This window comes from Microtus ochrogaster, chromosome 4, assembly GCF_000317375.1.
Source record: "Microtus ochrogaster isolate Prairie Vole_2 chromosome 4, MicOch1.0, whole genome shotgun sequence".
In the NCBI taxonomy this organism is placed as follows: Eukaryota; Metazoa; Chordata; class Mammalia; order Rodentia; family Cricetidae; genus Microtus; species Microtus ochrogaster.
Genome location: NC_022011.1, coordinates 71,647,632 through 71,663,350, shown reverse-complemented (window position 1 = coordinate 71,663,350; position 15,719 = coordinate 71,647,632). Strand labels below are relative to the sequence as shown.

The 15,719-nt window shown below is 40.2% G+C and overlaps 1 protein-coding gene across 7 annotated transcripts in view; it reads right to left on the bottom strand.

The window, feature by feature from the left end:
* Window positions 1–13,678, bottom strand: part of March7 (membrane associated ring-CH-type finger 7) — a 36,416-nt gene extending 22,738 nt beyond the window's left edge. For 6 of the 7 annotated variants that reach the window (XR_003376747.1, XR_003376749.1, XM_013345970.2 and 3 more), the window contains exon 1: window positions 13,506–13,678. The gene's annotated coding sequence lies outside the window, so the exon portion shown is untranslated. The remainder of the gene's footprint in view (window positions 1–13,505) is intronic. The other variant, XR_003376748.1, reaches the window with a different exon arrangement.
* Window positions 13,679–15,719: the final 2,041 nt, after the last annotated feature.

The window sequence follows — 15,719 nt, the reverse complement described above, 5'->3', positions numbered from 1 at the left end:
AGAGCTAGTTCCAGGACAGGCTCCAAAACCACAGAGAAACCCTGTCTCGAAAAACCAAAAAAAAAAAAAAGAGAGAGAGAAAGATTGGAATGGTCAAAACATAAAAACTGAAATAAACCAAGGAAACCTCAGAAAAGGAAAAAATAAACTTAAACATGAAAAGAATTGTTCAAAAGGATTACCATTTGATTGTGGTCTAACAAGAAGAAAACTGCCAGGGATTACCTTTCTACAACTGAAACACACCAACCTCCACAATGAAATGAAGCAAGTGAGATCCAAGAGAGTAAGAGCAGCATCGTAAGCAACACCATTTTAACACTGCACTGCTTTTCTCACCGCTGTGGCCAAAAATTAAACAACAAAAAACCACGAACCAGAAGCAACTGAAGAGAGGAGGAAGGAAGCCATTCTTCTGACTTCCAGTTCAAGGGATACAGCCCACCAGAGTGAGAACAGCAAGGCAGCGGGGCATGAAGCAGTGACACAAAAACATTAGCAGTAAGACAGTAATGGAAAAGGTAAGTGAGGTTAATGTATAGAACCAAAGGGCTCACTCCCGTGACCCACTGCCTCCAGCAAGGCTCCACTTCCTAGAGGTTCCACAGCCTTTCAACACAACTCTAGCTGGGGACCAAATGTTTTATCTAACACATGAGCCTACAGAGGACATTTCACATTCAAACCACAACCATTTCAGTGTGAAATTTCAGAAACAGAAACAAAGTGAAGATCCTACAGTCTGCCACAGTAGGAAAGTGGCCCCACAAAGGGAAATCTGGCAATATTCAACTATTAAACAAATCATGAAGTACTGAAAAGCATGTATAAAGCCATGAATTCTAATCCATGACTGTGAGCTAAAGAACAAAACATATGATTGGTTAAATCAAAGAACAAAAGGACTGAGGGCATATCTCAGCACTCCCACAGAGAAAGCCCCACCACAGTATCTCAAGTGAAGACCATGTCCTACCAAAGTAAACATGCGAAGCATGAAACAACCACATAAAGAACCTAGGAAGCTGTGACAAAGGGGAGCATTCAAGAGAACAGCAACAGGAAAGCTTAGGGAACAACGGGTCACACTGGAGTGAGGAAAAGGAAGGAGAGGTTCTAAGAAATAAAGCACTATGTGGAAACTATATTTCATGGACAGTGTGGAAGAAATGATGGGCGGGTACAATTGGAAAACCGTGTACCTATAACAAAAAGTCATCTTTTTATTTTAATGAGAAAATTATTAGTATTAAAAAAACCAACCTCATACTAATCAGGGAGCCATAAAATTAAACAATGACTACTGCAGAATATCAAACCTATAAAAAAAAAAGAAATCTCAAGAAAACTCACTATGATATGAGCATTGTGGCAAAATATTATACATTCCAGTACCGTATTATCAAGCAAAATATATTTGCAGTACCGGATCCAGGAAAAAATGGCATTGCATATAGTTTAGGGAAAATTCAACCGCAACAAATATCTATCATTATAATAAATATCCAACAAAGCAGCACTAATTCCAGATCCTGCTTACCAACCCAAAATACAATAAGCCCAGCATAAACATGGTTTATTGATTTATTTCTAATATTCTAAGGACAAACTGAGGCTAGTTTGTTTTGACATGAGAGCAACTATTGGAAAACTTAGTCTCACTGTCAGGTACACTGACAGTTTTCAAGTTTACTGGCCTGACCCTCCTTTCCCACCTCCAATAACCAGCTTAAAAGATCTTTTTTTCTTAAATTTTTATTTATTTGTTTGTTTGTTTGTTTTGAGGCAAGGTTTTTCTGTGTGTTTCCCTGGTTCACCTGGAACTCGCTCTATAGACCAGACTGACCCCAAACTCAGAGATCTGCCTGCCTCTATCTCCCAAGAGCTGGGATTAAAAACATGCACTGCCTGGCCCAAAAGATCTTCTTAAAAGTTATTTTTGTAGGACCAGTGAGATGGTTTAGTGGGCAAAGACACCTTATGCAAAACCTTACAACCTGAGTTTGATCCTTGGGACTCATAAGTTGCTCTGATCATATACATGCATACTCATACATACAAAATAAATTAATTTGTAATATTTTTAAAAGGCAGCTGGGTAGTGGTGGTACATGCCTTGAATCCCAGCACTCGGGAGGCAGAGGCAGGCAGATCTCTTGTGAGTTCGAGGATATCCTCGTCTACACAGTGAGAAACCCTGTCTCAAAAAAAAAAAAAGTAAAAAAAATTTAAGGGCAATTGTGTTAATCTGGGAGAGAAAGTATTCTTCTATTTGAATGACTGCTAATATTTAGTCAGAATTGTATAAACAGGCTACTCAATTTTATTATGCTATAAAGAGGAGAAATTAAAGAGACAAAGATAATGATACCAAAAAGAATTGCATGAAAAACATCCTGAAGTAACAGCACACACAAATCTTTTAGAAATATGAAGATAAACAAATCCTAGGACAAACAGCAAAAAACCAACCAACCACCAGAATGGGGTAAAAATGGAACAAAATGACTGATTTCCTGCTAAGTAGGATGCACAGACTTCAATTACCTAGAAAAGTCTAAGTTTATAATCTGTAGGATCCTAGTTTAGGATTACCATACCACGATAAATTCGTCTCAAGACAAGGGTCACACTATGTAGACCAGGCTGGCCTGGAACTTACAGAGATCTGCCTAATTCTACTTTATAAATGCTGGGATTAAAGGCTCATAGCAACATACCTATTTCCCAGGATAATTAACAACAGTGCCTATACTGTTTTAGAAACTGCAGATGTTAGCTAACCGAGGATACGGTCGCCTAACTCAGAAATCTCCCTACCACTTGCTTTTTCTCATCTATATAATGTATTTGTTAAGTCCATACAAAACTGTTCATTAGAAAGAAGTGAAATTTTGCACTGGAAATCCTAGTTCTTTCTTGTACAAAGTAACTTAGTAGGATGTCTGTTCAGAATAAATCTCTGGAGAGGAGGCAGAGAGGCAGAGTCCTTCGAGAGATAGAATTTGATACTGTATGAAGCTATTTTTGGCAATGCTACTACATAAACTGATTGAATTTTGACAATGTAAGTGTTATATGAAAACTTACATAATTTGGTTGCATAAGTTGTAGGTCAAAAGTACAAAAAATAGCAAGAAATAAAATGTAGTCCTTGAAAAATGTCTACCAAACAAAGATCTAGAAGGCATTTATTAAAAGCTCATCCACTTAATAGAATTTTACGGGATGATTACTATGTGCTGAGCAATTAATTTTAAAGAAAGCAATGATTAAGTTGAGCAGAAAAGAATATTAAGAAGCTGTAGCCTGGTGGAGAATAAACTATAAGAACAGCTAAACACCACGAGAAAAGGAAAGGCATAAGCAAGAATAAGAGGTAGAACACAGAGCGCTGCATTTGTATATAGCTACTTGAGACTGAAATGCAATTTTCATTGCACTGAACTGTACTTTGAGGCTTACAAGAAATCCCCAGTCACGAAAATATGGAATTCTATGCTCCTGTCCCTCAAGAACAAGCAAGCACTGACCGGTACAAGGAACTGCATTTTCTGATCTCTACGAATTGTTCTGAACGCAGAAAGAATATAATGAGCCACAAAATCATTACAATCTCAATAAGGGTTTGAACCTGTCATTCTACTGAACTCTCAACTCCCAAGATAAAGTCTCTGTAATTACTACTATTTACTGAATCATTGTATTTTTAATGTATCCTCCCTCACCATAAAGCATTTTTTCAGATTTTTAAAAATTTATTTTAGGTCAGGTGTGGTGGTGAACACCTTTAATTTCAGCATTCAGGAGACAGAGACAGGAGCATCTCTGTGCGTTTGAGGCAGCCTGGTCTACACAGTAAGTTTCTAGACAGCCAGGGCTACACAGAGAAACCCTGTCTCAAAAACTAAAAATAAGTAACTAAATAAAATTTATTTATTCTAAGATTTAAAGCCATTTTAATAGAGACTGACAAATGCACCAAGAGTTATGTGCACCAATTCCCACATTGGTGTACTCAGTAGCTACTAAAAAAGATGACTTCCTCTTGCTGTGGATAATTTCATTCATCTGAGAATCCTAGGAAGCCCTTCAGAGTTTTCTCTACAATTAGTTCATGCTTTTGGTGGTCTGTTACACACTACCCAAAGTGTATTTACACTCTCTCTCTCTCTCTCTCTCTCTCTCTCTCTCTCTCTCTCTCTTTCTAACAGCATTAAATGTATTTACATCTATTCCACGGAAATAATCTTTAAGTTTTCTTTCATGTAAATTCCCAAAGAAATCTATGTCATCACCAGTTGTTAAAATCTGAAAATTAAGTCTCCATCTGATGTTAAGTGCCATCTACCAAGCTGCCTGTTAAACACAAGTCTCATTAATAAAACAGTATACACCTACTTTGTGATAGTTTTTTAACAGCACTAATCATGCAGGCAAAGCCAAGTATACATAAGAAGAGAATCTTGAGAACCCTAGCCAACTTCCAAACCCTTCAAAAGAACATGATGGAAATCAGCTGTTGTTAAGGAAAGGCTAAGAAACTGCATTTCCTGCAAAGATTCTGTATTGATATAGGACAGAAAAGTCTGTGGACACTGGAGAGGGTTATAAAACCCACTCAGCTATCCTGTCTGCCAATTAAAGGCAGAGATCAGCTGGCACAAAGGACAGGGGCTTACATAAAATCTGACTGCACTCTAGACTCCAGAATGGGCAGAAGACAGGAAGGGGAGTAGAAACTGAGAAACTTTCACCTTTTAAGAGAATCAGGCAGAGAGAGCCCGCCTAAGACAGAAGCATTAATAGGATAAAACAAAAATACTTCCCTAAATTGGATTTTGCTAAGTTAGTAAAATGCAAAAGTAGTCTGCTGAGAAAGGTATAAAAAGCCCGAGACCCCTTTATGGGATAAGGCCTTCAAAACCAACCAACCAAAACTGAGCTTGGGGCCAACAAGATGGCACTGGCATGCTTCCAAGTCTAGTATCTGAGTTTGACCCTTTGGACCCACGGGGTTCAAGGAAGAGAACCAATTCCCACAATCTTCTACCTGACCTTCAGATGAAGTCTGTGGCTCACTTGCACCACACACACAAAATAAAATGCAAAACAAAAAAAGAAAAAAAAAACATTCCCATGGTTGATGCAGTAATACTGAGAAGAAACCACACAGGCTTCTAGGTCTCTAAGGACAAAGCAGTGGCAATCTACTATTTTAGTGGTTTTAAACAAACAAGCAGTATTACAGTTTAGACTCAACTACAAATTAAACCAATGCTACTCATTACACTTACACTCCGGCAGAAATAGAGCACACAAATACGAACTAGGATAATTAATATCACACCTACATAGAAGGACGAAAATAATGATTACAAAACCCTCAAAATGTGGGCCAGTGAGAAGACTGTTCAATCCCCAGAATTCACATGGTAAAAGGAAAGAAATGATTCCCACAAGATGTCCTCTTACACAAACACAAAATAAAAGTCTCAAAAAAGAAAAAAAATATTAACCTCAAAATGTTATGGAAATACCAAAGCGCCAAAAGTTCCAAAAAAGATTGAAGACAACTTTACAGGTAGTATTTGAAATGACTTGTTGATGAAATGAAAGCAAAAAAAAGGTACACAAAGATATTAAAGCATTTTTTAAGAATAAAAGCGAGAAAATCCGAAGGGTGTGTTTCAAAGCACAGAATAGGATCCAGGAAGAGTTCTGAAAGTAATAAGTGCAAAAAGCAGATTATTCGAAACAGTAAAAGCACTGGTATCCTCTGTTCAGGTGTATGTATGCAGGATCTCTCACTCCAAGGCTCTTCAGAGATGAAATAATTAGTATCCAACAGAATTTTTATCTGTTTAGCATTAATCCGTTCACTTACAACTTCTGTACTTTTTGTGCCACTAAAGGAACTTAAAAGTTAGTTTTCCTGCCTTTGTGGAAGACCAACCCCCAGTTTACAAGTCAATGCTATCAAGTTAAGCAGTTACTCAAGATTCTGAAACAACCTCAGTTAAAAACAAACAAAAATCCCCCAAAGAAGGATAGGCAACCAGTTAAGATACAAGAAGATAACTGGCTCCAAGACAATGTTGAAAAGAAATGAAATGGACAGAAGGCAGACTTAATACAAACTTCCAAAGAAGAAAACAAATGACCTAATAACTAGAGGGAGAAAAAAAGCAATTACTCAGAATACTAATGGACTAAATGAATCTTAATGCTTTCCTTTTTTGCTGTTTTGTTTTTTTCGAGATTGAGAGCAAGGAGCAATGAAGTACAAGGTCAGACAGTTCAAGGAATGGGGGCAGAGAAAGACAGTTGCTCAGTAGTGCATACTATTCTTGCAGCAGACACAAATTTGCTTCCCAGCATCCATATTCGGTGTGAAGGAGCAGAACAAACTCCATTTTGAAAAAGAACTCCATTTTTTGACAGGACCTAACTAGGGGAGTGAATAAAGCCTGGCAAAGTCATAAACACTTCCAAGAAACTATGTCAGCCCTGGTCAAAGTGACCCACCAGGGTGTCCAAACAACACCTGTTTGTTTCAAACCTTGTGGGTATCTGATGAACTGCTGTTCTGAAATTCTTGTTTGCTGACAGTCACTGTTTTAAAATTCCCCTATACCCCAACCAACAAATTCAGAAGTTGTATACTTTTACCCAATTACAAAATGCCAAGGCTTGTGCCACTCTGCTTGTGGGATTTTCCCTTTAAAAATCCCTTAACCTGAAGCCTCGAGTGGTTCTCCCCCACCCACTGTGCCAGAGGGTTAGCTAACTTGTAATTAATAAACCCTAGTGTGTTTGCATCAGATACCAGCTCTGTGGTGGTCTTGTTTGGTGGTCCCTTGATACGGGCGTAACAGGTGGCTCACAACTGTCTATAACTCCAATTTCAGGGAAAAATACCCCTTCTGGCTTACACAGGCAATTGACAAGGTACACAATTATAGACACACCTATGAAATAGCTCTTTGTATTAAAAAATACCTGCTCCCAAGCCTCATAATCTTGAGTTTGATCCCCAGAAATTACCTGGTAGAAGAGAAAACTAACTTTAAATTATTAAGTTATTCTCTGGCTTCTACAAGTGCCTATATACAGTACACAAAATATATAATACAATTTTTTAATTGAATAAATAACAGCTAGATGTCATGATGCACCCCTTTAATTCCAGCACTCAGGAGGCAGAGGCAGATAGACCTAAGTTCAAAGCCAGCCTGGTCTACATAGTAAGTAAGTTCCAGAGAGACCCTGTCTCAAAATAAATAAGTAGTATGAAATGACTAAAAGTCCAGAGGTTGTTGTTAATGAAGCTCTGAAAGCATTGTAGGGCATTGTGGGCTGATTAGCAGATTTTTAATCATGCCCATTTTTACTCTTTGACCAGCATTATCCCTTTGTTTTCTGTCTGTACTGTACCTTTTACTTGGTCAGCCTTAGCACGATTCTTCCATCTTATCTTTAACAGTAAAAATGGAGTATAACTAAAGCTTTGAATGATAATGCATGTCTACAATCCCAGCACTCAGGTTGAGGCAGGAAGATTATGTGTTCCATGCTAGCATGGGCAACATAGCAAGACATTCTATCAAAACAGAAGATGGGGAGATGGCTCAGCAGTTAACTTGCTGCTTGAAGGCTAGAATCTAGAAACCCACATCAATGAAGGGCAGCTCACAAATGCTTTAACTCTAGCTCCAAGGAACACTCTCCAACCGCTTCTGGAATCTGCAGATATATGCAGGCACACACAGACAGGCACAGACATACACACATTTGTTTTATAAGTTAATGGAAAACACTTGAAGCAAGAAAGTTCTGTTACCTGATCATGAGGACAATTTTGTTTGACCCCTACCACAAGTTGCCTGTCAATGTAAAACTTGGATTTTCACTTAAACAAATTTGAAAAGCTAACAAGTTATAAAGCAGAGAAGTAATCATATAACCCAGAAGCAGTTATTTTCCTTTTTTTTTTTTGTAGTATTGGAGACTAAACTTGGGGCCTCTCACATGCCAGGCAAGTGCTGTATCACTGAGATATAGCCTTAAACTTTAATTTAAAAAATTATTTTAGTCAAGCACAGGTGGCTCATGCCTTTAATCCCAGCACTCAGGAGGCAGAGGCAGGCTGACTTCTGATTTCAAGGTTAAACTCATCTGCAGTTAGCTCCATGCCAGTCAGAGCTATACAGATTTTTTTTTTCTATTTTTGGTTTTGAGACAGATCACACTAAATTACCCAAAATGGCTTTGCAATTGTGATCTCCTACTTCAGCCCCCATAGTGGAATTACAAGCTGTATCACACTAAACCTGACCAAGTTCTGATTCTGCTTTGTCTCCTATCATAACACAGCAGATGACTGTCCTATTTACTTAATAATGGTTTTCATTATTCAGATGGTCAAGTCACACTGTAACGTAGTAGACACAAACCACACTATGAGACTAACAAAAAAGATCCAGCCTATCCATATCAACCGATATTGTTTCCCAAACCTAAGTCTTTTCCTGTATTTTAATACATTTCTTAACACAAACGTATTAACACATTTACTAGTAAAATTCACCTACCACTTTACATAACAAGACACTGAAGTTTTGTAGGAAATAAACTGACTACTACCTAATTTTCAGCACAAGCCAACTTCAGACAATTTGTAGAAAAAAGATAAAATATAAGATGTGAAATCACTATAAATGGTATGATTATTTAATCTCTAACGCTTAGGCTTTTTACCTACAAAATGGCGATACTACTTTCAAAGTGTATTGTGAGATTTGATGACACTGTACATATTGAACAAATGCTATTATAAAACACCACCAGAGTTAGAAATTTCACATAAATAGCTCAGAAAATCCATTGGCTTTTTTATTATCTGAAATTTGTCTTTATCATATAATAAACATATTTTAAGACTCAGGTTTATACACAAGCCATTCTCTGCAAAGAGCCTTCTATAAAAGCTTAGTTATCTTAACAGTCAGTATCTTTGAACTAAGAATAATTCACTTGGGGCTGGAGATGACTCTGCAATGAAATTGCTTACTGCTCTTGACAGAGGACTGGGTTTGGTTTCCAGCACCAACACGGCAGTTAACAATCTGCCCTCAGTTCCAGAGGATCTGATGTCCCCTTTGACCTCACTGGACTCCTATACACATTTGGTAGATGTATATACATGCATATACATAAAATAAACAAACCTAAATACCCATCTCAGCCCAAGTCCTGCTAGCTGTGAAGACTTCTAAATTGGGGGGGTCAGAGCTAGAGATATAGCTCAGGTGGCAGAATACTTACTTGCCTAGCATGCAGAAATACATACAACTGGGTGTGGTTGAGGCTTTCTGCAATCCTAGTTTATAATATCAGCATCTAGTAGAGGCATGAGTAACAGAAAGTCAAGGTCATCCTCAAATATTTAAACCCAGTTTAGGCTAAAAACCCTATGTCAAAAAATAAGTAAGAGACGGAGAAATTTCTTAGTGGGTAAAATGTTTTCTGCTCAGAAAGAAGGTCTGTAGCGCCCACATATAAAGCAAAATGTGGTAATGCATAGCTGTGCTGTGAAACAAAGACAGGAGATTCCAGGGGCTCACGGCTAACCAATCTCCCGTCATCAGTGAGTTCCAGTTCATTTAGAGACTGTAAAGACTTTATTTCAAAAAACGAGGTGGAAGGTGATAAAGGAAGACACTAAGATACCAGATATTCATCTCTGGTTTCCACCCACAAACAGATGAGCTTGAGAACCCACATACATATGCAAACACAACACACAAAATATAAATAGTTCTTTATACCTTTACCATCTACATAGAAAGTGCTGCAATTATAACTACTAAGATGAGGTCATAGTCACAAACAAAAGAGAGTTTAGATCATGGGGTGTGTAGGACTTAAGTTTTCTATTAAATTCTTAAGCATACAAAAAGGAAAAATTAACTTCCACATACCAATCAACAATGTTTAACAAATTATCATTGCGTGACCAAACTTATTTATGTACCATTTCTTCTATTAATTATTTTAAAGCAATTGCAATTTTGGCATTTTAAAGAATGTGTATTCTTTAAAATACACATTCTTTAAATGTGTATTTTAGCTGAGAGAGATGGCTGAGTGGTTAAGAGCATTGCCCAGCAACCACATGGTGACTCACAACCACCTGTAATAAGGTCTAGTGCCCTCTTCTGGCCTGCAGATATACACACAGAATATTGTATACATAATAAATATTTTTTTAAAAAATGTGTATTCTTAAAATGATTTAACTCTTCAGTGGATCATAAAATACAGCTACAAATTTCTCCCATGTCCCAGTAAGAACACATGTTGGAAATGTCACGTGCTCTGGGACTGGACAGAACACGGCCAACTTTTACTTTTCTATCCCTTGAATGCAGAGGTGTACTCAAGTGATACTGTATGATCTAAAAAAATCTTAAGAGGTCTTGTAGCTTCTATTTTCATTCTTCAGATGCTATCCTGAAACATCCATACCGTAAATCTCTCAGAATAGCAAGATCCAAGGATCAACCAACACCACCTAAGAGCAGGGAAGCTAACTAAATATGGCCGAATGAGGGAAGCTCTTTGACACACAAAAAACTTCTAGAGCCTTTTAGAAAAATCTCTCTTGATACTTAGCTATCACAGACTTAAGATATTCCTAATATTTTTAAGGTTTTCTTAAATACTTTTAAAAGGTAAAAATTTAGCAGCAGCATCAAAAAATCTGTGATACTGTCTATCAGTACTACAGCCCTTAAAGATACAACCTATTCTCTTTGAAGTGGTTTGCTGTTAAGACGTCACAATTCAATCTTCATTCAGCATTTTAGAGTTCTTTTTTACAAGCCTACCCTCCCTTTTAGAGTTGTGGAAAAATGGGTGCAAAGGATTAGGTGATTTTAAAACCAGACTTTCAAACTTATCTAGCCTACCCAGTAGTCACAGGTAAGGCCAGCTTTGACCACAATAAGGTTCATCTCGGTGTAGAAAACTAAAATTAAAATCAGACAACATCAAATCTCAGTCACCTCTTAAATTATAAAGCAATTTTATCACTTCTGCTCAGTTCTTTTGGGTTCACTCCCAGTAACTTTACTAATGATATAGTTTAATCAAAAACAGGAAAACAGAAAAGATAAATAAACTCAAATGAAATTATCTTTTTCAGTGATTCATCAACTTTAGTAGGAACTTGTTCAACTTAAATTGTTATCTAATTTGGCCCACTGTTGATCTAATAGTTTAATAGCTCATTACTTAACACTTAATTTGTTACTTAAAAACCATTACTTGATATAAGCTTATACATTTTACATAAGTCTTCCCAGGTTTCTGACACACACAAAACAATCTGCCAACAAAGATAATCTTTAGATCAATTTTATTGGATACAACAGTTCTTCATTCCACAGCACAGGGCACTAAACTTCCTAATGTATTACAGAAAGTTTCCATGCCAACCTCTAATCTCCCTTCATTTCACCTTTGAGCCACTGTCACCTTCTAAAACCACATCACCACAAGCAGGTCCTAGCCACCCCTCAGCTGAGTGCAAGCATTTCTCCCTTCAACACTTCCCAAGCATACACATACCATACACATACACTTCTGCACAGTGTTTACAGCAAGGTACAGACAGCAATTGTTTACACATCCGTCTGATGACTAAAGTGTGAGTTGTGAAAAGATAGAGCACAAAGCTCATTGTTGCAAAGGGAAACCCTAATCTAGTAACCAAGCAGTGCTTTATACCACTGGATACATTTTCCACAGTTAAGATTACCTTCTTGAAATATATTAAAATGTGGACAACTCTTTATCATATAACAGATGAAAGAGGTGTGTGAGATGGATATGGAATTGACTAAGCGTTGTCTACATAAATACTATGGATGGCTTATGTATAAGGTGATTATCCAACACCTTCATGTAGAACAGAGGAAAATTTTGCAGTTACGCAGGAAAACAAACCTCCTTATTCCAGACACCTGATCTGGGTTTGGGGTTATAGTTTGGTCAGAGAGTAAATGCTTACTTAGTATACCTGAGACCCCACATTGCATAAGACATCTGACCCCATGAAACTGAAAATAAGATAATGGGGGGTGGGGGCGACAGTAAATTCCAACATATATGACTGTCAAAGAATACAATCTATAGGTGTGGGGGGGGGGAGAGGCAATGGTGTACCATTTAGGGCAAAACTAGAGCTGTGTAGTGGTATTGGATCTGATGGCACACGCCAGCAATGCCAGAAAGCTTAGGCAAGAGTATCTTAAGTTAGAGGTCAGTCTGGGCAGCATTACAAATTCAACGCCAGCATGAAACTCAACGTAAACAAAATAAACCCATATATACGTGAACCTATGTGGATACAACTCACAAAGTCCAATTTTAAGTTTTTCCTGAGCATAATACTTGGTTATAGACCCGTGGTAAATTCTGTTTGTTTACAGTCATTATAAATTCACACTGCAAGTATTTTATGCCTTGTAGAGTGTTTGCTGACTGCTCCACACACTAGCTCAGCCCATTAAAAACACATCTCAGGAGCAGGGGAACTCATCTCAACCAAGAAATCTGAAGAGAACTACGGCCATGATAGTGACCTGGGCCTCTGATTCTACTGCTACCCCTCACGGCCACAGCGTGTCGGCTGCTTCCCACTCACGGGAGCTGGAAACGAAACACTGACCCCATTTCTGGTTATCTTGTGAAAATACCAAGAAAGAATCTTCCTTCTTAGTGATAATACTACTGTTGGGTTTGTAAATCAGAGATTTATCTCTATGCTCACCTACATTATGTAGCTTCATTCTGGATACAAAAGGAGTAGAAGGGAGCAAGAAATTAGGACATTTAAAACATTAAGCAGAGTACTTAAAAACTACAAAAAACGGTGTGTGAACAGAGGCCGGCCGACTCTTATTAAACTGTTTTCACACTGGTCTTGAGGATGTGTTTATTACCCACACGGATCCCCCCCTCCCATATACTAACATCTATTTTGTGGGAAAGGAGTGTTCATTGTAGTGATTTCGATGTGTGTGTGTGTGTGTGTGTGTGTGTACGCTCTTCATCTTCGCGACGCAGTTTCAAGATGAGGGAGCATTTTATTACTCACACCTTGCGTGTCTAGAGTCGGTCATTTACACCTCTAGCCTCGGTTTGGCTCTCAAGAGCCATCTTTTGCTACTCATGCCAGTGTCACGCAACTCACGGCGCGGGGCCACGCAGAGGCCTACCGTCACCGACCCCGAGGGGCTCGATCCCGACCGAAATTCCAGGTGGGGTTACCAAGCGCGATCCCGTACTCCCGCAGCACGGCGCCACAGGCCGCCGCGGGTCCCCAAGGAACACGCACCGCCCGCCCTCCCCCGCTCCCAGGGCCCGGGGGTGGGGGTGGGGGTGGGGGGAAGCGCACGCCAATGCTCCCCTCCCCCACCGCTGCTGCCGCTCTTTACCCTCTTCCAGCTGGCACACCGCAGGGAGCGTGGGGCTCACCGCAGCCACAGGGCCTCCTCCTCCTCCTCCTCTCCCGGTGCTCTCGGTCTCAGGCCACGGGGACAGCAGAGCAGTCGGCGACGAAGCACAATGGCGGCCACCCCTCCGGATGCGGCGCACAAGTGGCCGCCGCCGTTGGCAGCCCCGCCCTTCCTCCTCCCCCGCCCCCTTGCGCGCTCTCGCCCGCCCGCTTCTCGCGAGACTGGCGGCGTTGCGGGGGAGCCGGGAGCTGCGGGCGGGCTAGACGTGCCCCGCCGCGGGGTGGTGCTCTGACTGCGGCAGCCGTTGAGGGCCGCTTCGGGGGAAGCTGCCAGGCGCCACGGTAAGCGGCCGTGGCTGGTCGGCGACTTGCGGGCGTGCGGGCGCCGGGAGCGGCGCGGGAGGCCGGGCGGGCTGGTCACCGCCCGGGGTGCGAGGGGCACGGTGCTCGCTTCGCTCCCGCGCCCGCCGCGGGCCCCGGTAGGCCCGCCGCTCCGGGTCCCGCCGGCTGGTTGCGTGGGTGGATTTTGTTTCTTTGCGCTTGGCAAGTGGCGCAGTGACAGTTGACGGAATCGAGTCAAACACTTGCCTTCTCCCACTTCCCCTTCAAGCCTCCCCTGGCGCGTCCCTGCCCACCTTGTAGGGTTTGACAGCGCTCCCTCCATCTACAGCCTCCTGATTGATTCCGACAGTCCCTTTCTCGTAGTTTCCTTGGAGTCGATAAGTTTTTAGTATTTTTTACGATCACCTCTATCTTAAAATTATGCTGTTAAGCTTTGAGAGCGCAGCTACAGGTTTTGCAGCAAACATTCACTTATGTAGAAAGACCGAGGAAATTCTGTGACGTAGTCTGGTGTATGTGAGTGGAAACTTTCAAAGCCGCTCTCAATGTGGTAAACTAAGATGTAAATGAGAACTAATAAATACGAAGGAGTATGGGAAAGCCGCAAATGATGGGGAGTTTGACCGATGTCCCAACCACCAATTGTTTGACGGTAAATTCTTACTGAAATTTGGAAGCGTGGTGAAGACACGAGATTTTATGAGTGACGTTTGATTTGATTTAGCTTTTTGTTTGTTTGTTTGTTTGTTTTAAAGAATCCCTTGGATCCAAATAATTCCACGAAGTGAAATGCCACATATGTATGTGTGTGTGTGTGTGTGTGTGTGTGTGTATTTGGATTTGTCATTTCATATGAACAAAGTGGAGTATCAGTCGGCAACCATCCCTGTTTCATTGGTCTGCGGTCATCACTATAATAAATTTTAGCTACTACAAACTTCAGGGATTTTTGTTTGCCTTTTGTTGACACCCACGCGTCAGCCTTTTAGGGTGTTGAAATGTAGACAAAGTATCTGGTAGGAAATATAATTAAATACAGATTACTTTTAATTTGTCCTTTTAAGAAAATTAATTGTTCCATTATGTTTGATCGACCCTTAAGAATTCTTGGGTTCAAATCTCAGCCCTGCTTCTTACTACCTTTATCTTCAGCAATTGTTTAAATTTGCTAAGAATTCCTTAATCCGGGCTTGTTCCTGTGGATTAGGGACCTAAATCCACAATACTGCCCAAACGTCATCATGGTGTTGTTGAAAGGATTAACTGAGGTGATACATCATCAATTCTTAGAACATAGCAAGCATTCCATAATTGTTCATAGTTACCTGTCTTAAACCACCCCTGTGCCTTTCTAGAACTTAACATTGTATAGATCCCTAAACATCTTTCTGAGTGTGTTCTGTGTTTCCCTGAGTTATAGTAGTCAAACCTGGTAGTGGGAACTTTTCTCTGGAAGCCCTAAATCTGGCAAGGATCGCATGTGGGTTTTGGCAGATTATGGCTTCGTCTCCTCCCAGTACTGAGGATTTTATTATGAGAGGTGAGTGTGGTACCAGATTTCTATTTCACTGAGATTCCACATGTTAATTGTTTATTTATTTAGTGTGTGTATGGGGGAGGGTACTCACACCGAGAGCATGTGTGAGGTCAGAGAGCGACTTTTGGGAGTGGGTGTCCTCCACCATGTGCGCACTGGGGATCGAACTCAGGCCATCAGGCTTGGCAGCAGGTGACTCTACCTGTTGAGTCATCACTCAGGCTCCAGGTTCCAGTTTGTAGTTAATGCTAGGTAACATCTAAAAACCACTGACATACGTTTTTTTCTTTGTGAATGGTTGGGGGGGGGGTGGAG